We start from the raw sequence: 6,000 nt of genomic DNA, 5'->3' as shown, positions 1-6,000 counted from the left end.
ACTAATTCCCTCATTACTCGGATACCTAAGCTTTGTCAAAAGTGGTTGCTTTGTTAGAGAGACTTCCCTTAAGCAGGAATACCTAACAGCTGACTTCAATCTAAAAAAGGTGCAGCTCTAACACCCACTACTGCAGGAATTTTCCCATGAGTGATCCCACCAACCCCACCTATGCTGTCACCTATAAGCTTTGCCAACCTCCCCTTCCCATACCTGTTGAGGTGCAGGCCACGTCTAGTGAAACCCGTCCTGCTGATAGACTCCACCGACACCACTGAAATGTGACCCATGCTTTCTGTCATCGGCGCACCCCCAAGTCTCATGTTATTACGCCTGACGGCTGTATTAAGATGAGGCCGATTGTGACGCTGAAACAGTTCCATGAAATGCACATTAGAGTTGCCAGTCTGAGTGGCTATCTTTTCCAGGTCACCATCTATGTCATACTCCCCATCCCTGTCAATACTATTACCAGCCCCACCCACAATCACTACCTGATCGTCTTTAGGAAAATCCGTACATAACCCCCCTATGTTAACAGTCACCTGAGCCAATCCTGCATTAGGCTTCACAATGCTGGTGACCTGGCACTCACTCCCCAGCACTGCCTGCAACTTCTGGCCTACACCTCTGCTGTGAGAACTACCTAACAGCAGAACCTTCTTCTTCTTCTTCGACTTTGCAACTATTCTAGGCACAGTAACTACTGAGGTCTGCTGCATACTTCCTACAACTACAGCAACTAGAGATTCCTCTCCACTAGACTCTGACAGTTGGTCATATCTATTGTAAACACCAATAGTAAAACTATCTGAAAATCTTCTTCTCCTAGCAGATCTCTTGCCAACAGCCAGCTCCCATTCCCCAACCCCCTTCTCCCTCCTCATCCTATCTAGCTCCTCCTATGTGTTTTTCAACTGCACCTGAAGGGCACAGATCTTACGCTCCTGCTCCTCTATCAACTTACTCTTGCTACATAACTTGCAGTTCCAGGAGAGAATCTGACCAGAATGCCCACTGGCTTCCCCACTGCATTCCCCCCAGTGAAAATACTTCGAACATGTCTCACACCACAATCCACTACTCACGAACCTGCGGGAAAGCCCACACTTCTCACTCATGGTAAAATTTTACTTTTTCTAAGTTCCGCTACTACAATAAGAAGATGTTAAAAACCTGACTACAATAATCACAAACTTACTCTACAAGGGAAGTAACTACTACTACTAACAGTACTAATACACAACAAATGTGAATATAACAAAAGACTAATACAGAAAGAGAATCAAACGTCTAATGACACAGTAACGAAGCTGGAAACAGTTCCCAAAAGGTTCTTCTGAAGAAAACACAAAAAACACGGGTTGAAGACTACTAAAGTTCCTAAATAAACCACTATACACAAACAATTAATTAGTACTTAGCTTTCGATGTGGCGATACAGCTGCAACTGGTCAGCGCGGAATGTAAACACAGGTAAGAGGTTACGTTGCTCGATACGAAACACTCACAAATATCAGGTCACACCACAAGAAAGGCAGAGGTGAATGAAGAAACCACTAATAAGTCACTAATATAGTAAATATTATCACAAAAACCGTTAAAATATGTATCTGAAACCTAAAAATATATAAAAACTTAAGAGAGCGATCTCACACGCAGTTACTCGCTTGTACAATACTATGATTGCCTGGATCAATAAAAATACAATACAATACAATGCAATACAAATAAGACATGTACCAAAACTGACCCTAGTGGGGATATCTTTTTTCCTTTCTAATTACTGCAAAAACTAGATTTTTTATCTTTGTATTTTATTTCTGTAGCCTGCTAATGGTTTCTGAGGTAAGATTGGATCCACCTTTCAGACCAGCTTACAATTACTTAATTTGTGGAAGAGAATATCATGATCAATAATATCAAAGGCTTTACTAAGACTGAGAAATACTCCAGATACATGTTGCTTATTATCCATTGCTGTCAGCATTTCATTTAAAAAAGGAATAATTGCTGACTAACTGACTTTCCAGCTATAAACCCATGTTGTTAGTCATTTATAAGTCTTTATTTATTTAAGAAGACTGTTAATCTTTCCAGGAGCCTCTTTTCCAAGATTTTGCTGAAACCTGACAAAATTGAAACTGGCCTATAATTTGACACTTTGCACCCTTTTATGTAAAGTTGCTACTTTTACAGTTTTTAGTCTGTTTTGAAATACACCAATCTCAGATGATGAATTTACTATGTCTGCTAGCGGTTCTATAATGGATGTTGCACTAGCTTTGATGGAAGCATCTAGTAACTCAACAGGATCCACTAAATATTTATTAGGTAATCCGAATATAATTTCAGATAATTCCTCAGGTGTTGCTGGATACACAAATAATGAATTTGCTTGAATTCTATGATATGACTGGACTCTCTGGCTGTTTGTTATCATGTGCCAAATGTGAGAAATAATGGTTGAAAGCACTAGCCACTTGTCTGGGGTGAATTAGTTTATTGTTATTCATAATCAGCTCTATATTACTGCAATTAACCGCCTCAGTTACAGTTGAGCTGATGTTTAATGGCTGTAGTAAATTTATAATATCATCTTTGAATTTATTGGATTTTGGAAAATCAGTATTGAAGTCACCACATATTTTTCTTGCAGGAGCAAAATGTTTCTCCATGAGATTATGAAATACTTTGTTATATCCATCTGGTGACCAGTACCTCCAAATAATAGTTGTATTTTGTCTTGGTAGCTCAACTATAGAGGGTTCTATAACTTCACTGGACAGATTATGATATTCAGTTATGTTGTTGAATTCAATATTTTCTTCAACATATACACAGGTACCCCCAAGCAAGTTTGAACTGAGAGAGGTATGTCAGCTCTAACATATCTTGGTTAGGCAGTGTTCAGCAAAGCATAGAGCAGAAATAACACTCAGATGATTAACATCATTTCTATTTCATTACATTTATTGGACAGCGATTGAACATTCTGACGGAGCAATTTAAAATTAGGCACAGGGAATATAGCATTTCTTGCTTGGCTGCATACCTTACCTTTTGCACTTGTCTGCAGTGGAAAACAAATCCCTTTTTTTTGGGGGGGGGGGGGGGATGGATTCTTGCTGTTTGACTTTTGGTTTGTTGGTTCACTGGATGTGGGATTCTGTGTGTCTTGTGTTGAAAAGTGTCCAATTTCCACTTGATTGCAGTCCTTTCTCATCCCTCTGTCCGTTAATGACTGCTTTGTTCCTCTGCCCTCTGGTTGTTGTTTTTTTGTGTGTGTGTGTGTGTGTGTGTGTGTGTGTGTGTGTGTGTGTGTGTGTGTGTGTAGGGGGGTATCAATTTCATTGTATAAAAATGCAGCATCACCATCGAACTGCCTCGTGTCCACGGCTTTCAATACTGCAATCAATAAGGTTATTCGTATGAATTCAAATCTTATGACTTGACTGAAGATTTTAGTATAGTCCGATCTATACAGCAACAAGCTGAGCTCTAAATCTATCCACAGTTCCATCCGTGTTTTCTTCACTTGGAATATTCATCTATTGCCACATATTTCTTGTTTTTCTTGGGCTTCAGTCATGATCCAAGTTTCATTAAGGTTAAGTGGACGCACTTCTTCTTGCATGATCTCTTTCCAATTTTCTGAATTTTTACAGACCATTGAATCTTGGTATAAGATGAGTTCATAATACTGAGTCACACAAGCATTGTTTTCATTAAGGTTGACAATGTAAGGAAAAGATAAATTGCTATTCACCATAAAGGCGACACGTTGAGTTGCAGACGGAAACAATGAAAAGAGAATTACACACTAGCTTTCAGCAAAAGCTGTCCACCATGACACATGACAAGTCATGTTTGCATGATGTGTGCTTACTTGTCTGAATGGAAGTGTGTGGGTGTTTCCTTTTCTGAAGAAAGCTTTGGCCAAAAGCTAATGTGTAACTGTCTTTTCATTGCGCCTGTCTCAAATTCAATGTGTCACCTTTATGGTGAGTGGAAATATATCTTATCCTTATATTGTTAACACTCCAACCTGGAGTTTCCATTGCTACATTACAGTTGACAGATCTAATAAGCATTTTGATTTGTGCCGTTTCAAAAGCCTCTTCCTATTTGGTTGACAGACTCCGTGCCATCTTTATTGACATTATTGCATTTAGTACAGCTGACTTCAAAATGTGGTTCTTCTCCAGGTGATTTAATTTATTCTTCTTCTACATGATTCAGGTTTTTTTCTTGAATGGAATGTTCATTCGATGCTCTCAAATATTATGACAATATTCTTAGATTGACAATCCTTTGGATAAGGTGTCCATGAAAACAACATAACAGTGTATTTTAACTTGATCTTTATGTGGAAACAAAACATGATACTCTTTTACCTCTATATCAGATCAAAACAGAAGAACCTTTACAGCTTTTGAATCCCATTTCTCCTTTGGGATGTGAGTGTAAATCATCTCTCCAAATATCCTGAGTTTCACCATATCAAGTCCAATCCAATCCATAATTTGCAAGGTGGTTTCCCGTTAATGCTCGTGCCTGTTCTTTCAAAATATAATTTGCCATGTTTATGGCTTTGGCCCAAAGCTGTATTGGCAGGCCCTTGTGTGAAGCATTGTCCTTGCAATCTCCAGCAGAGTTCTGTTCCCATGTTCAGCAGCACCATTCTGTTGGGGTCTACAGGCTCCCAATTCTGATTCTGCATTATTTTATGTACCTCTTTATTAATAAATTTTAGTCTATTATCCATTTGGAACACTTTAATTCCATGCTCAGTTTGCCTGTCACTGGTTTTTATGAATCTCCCAGGTGTTTGACCTCTTCAGACTTCTTATAAGAAACACACAGTTTGCCAGGTGGGAAGAGTCATCTTTTAACAGAAGAAAGTACCATGAACTGCCAACTAAATAACTTGTATATGGCCACACAAATCACTGTGAATCACATCACATGTCTGTGTTGACTTTAAGTCACTTTTGCGGGAGCGCAACTTATGAATTCTGCCCACAATGCAATCATCATATAAGCTTTTTAGTCTTCTTCCTTAAATTGAATTTGTCTGTCTTTCAAAATCTTTCTCACATGTGGAAAGTTTTGGTGTACAAGACTTTTGTGCCACATTTTAAAATCGACTTATGTAGCTACATCTGCACGAAGAATCTCATTTTTATTCAGGGAAATCGTAAAGTTCATCCTATACAACTTTTCCTCACTTATCCTTCTTCAACAATTTTTCTCCCCTGGAAAGTCTGCATGTTGTCTTAACACATTTAAATTTTATACCTTTGTAAAGAGCTGGTCCAAGTCAGAAAACACTGAACTGAATTGCTGGCAAATACAAAAATTTTGAAGATTTTCTTTTCCATCTTTCTCCATCAAAGGCTCATTTGTAAACAACTCAGTTTGATTGCAGATGTGGTCAAACACCAACATGCTTGCCTGCTATTGATGAAAGAATTTTGCTTATCTGGGCATCCACTCTCAAATATTGATTCTGACCTTGAACCTCTCAACATAGAATTTCTGCACTCTTCTGCACAATGATCAGGTTTATTTTGCATTTGAAGCATTTACCTGATTTTCTCGAATTCTTATTTTACTGAGAAGGGCTATTTTTCAAGTGTTTCTCTGTTGTTTACCTGTCAGATCTCTCTTCATATCTTCCTGTAGGTTTAGGTGTTTTTCTTCCCTCAACTATATTGAGATAGAATCTGCTAGTGTTTGTCGATCAGCCTGAGTTAATTTCAGCGCACTCAGAAATTGGTTGCAATTTGTTGGTATCATCATTAACACTTTTGTGATCATCACAGAGATTGAAATATTTTCACGTCAATTCCTCAAGCAATGTACCAGGTCCTTTAATTGTGAAATTTATGTAGCCATGTCATTTAAAACATTTATTTTTTACCATTACTTCTGGAATAAATTATAAGCACTTTGGTCCACATGGCATTTGAAGCTTCGAAATTAATAACAAGGACA

This window comes from Schistocerca serialis, chromosome 2 (genome assembly GCF_023864345.2).
Source record: "Schistocerca serialis cubense isolate TAMUIC-IGC-003099 chromosome 2, iqSchSeri2.2, whole genome shotgun sequence".
NCBI lineage: Eukaryota > Metazoa > Arthropoda > Insecta > Orthoptera > Acrididae > Schistocerca > Schistocerca serialis.
The sequence above is the reverse complement of the archived record's forward strand: the minus strand, read 5'-3'. Positions refer to the sequence as shown.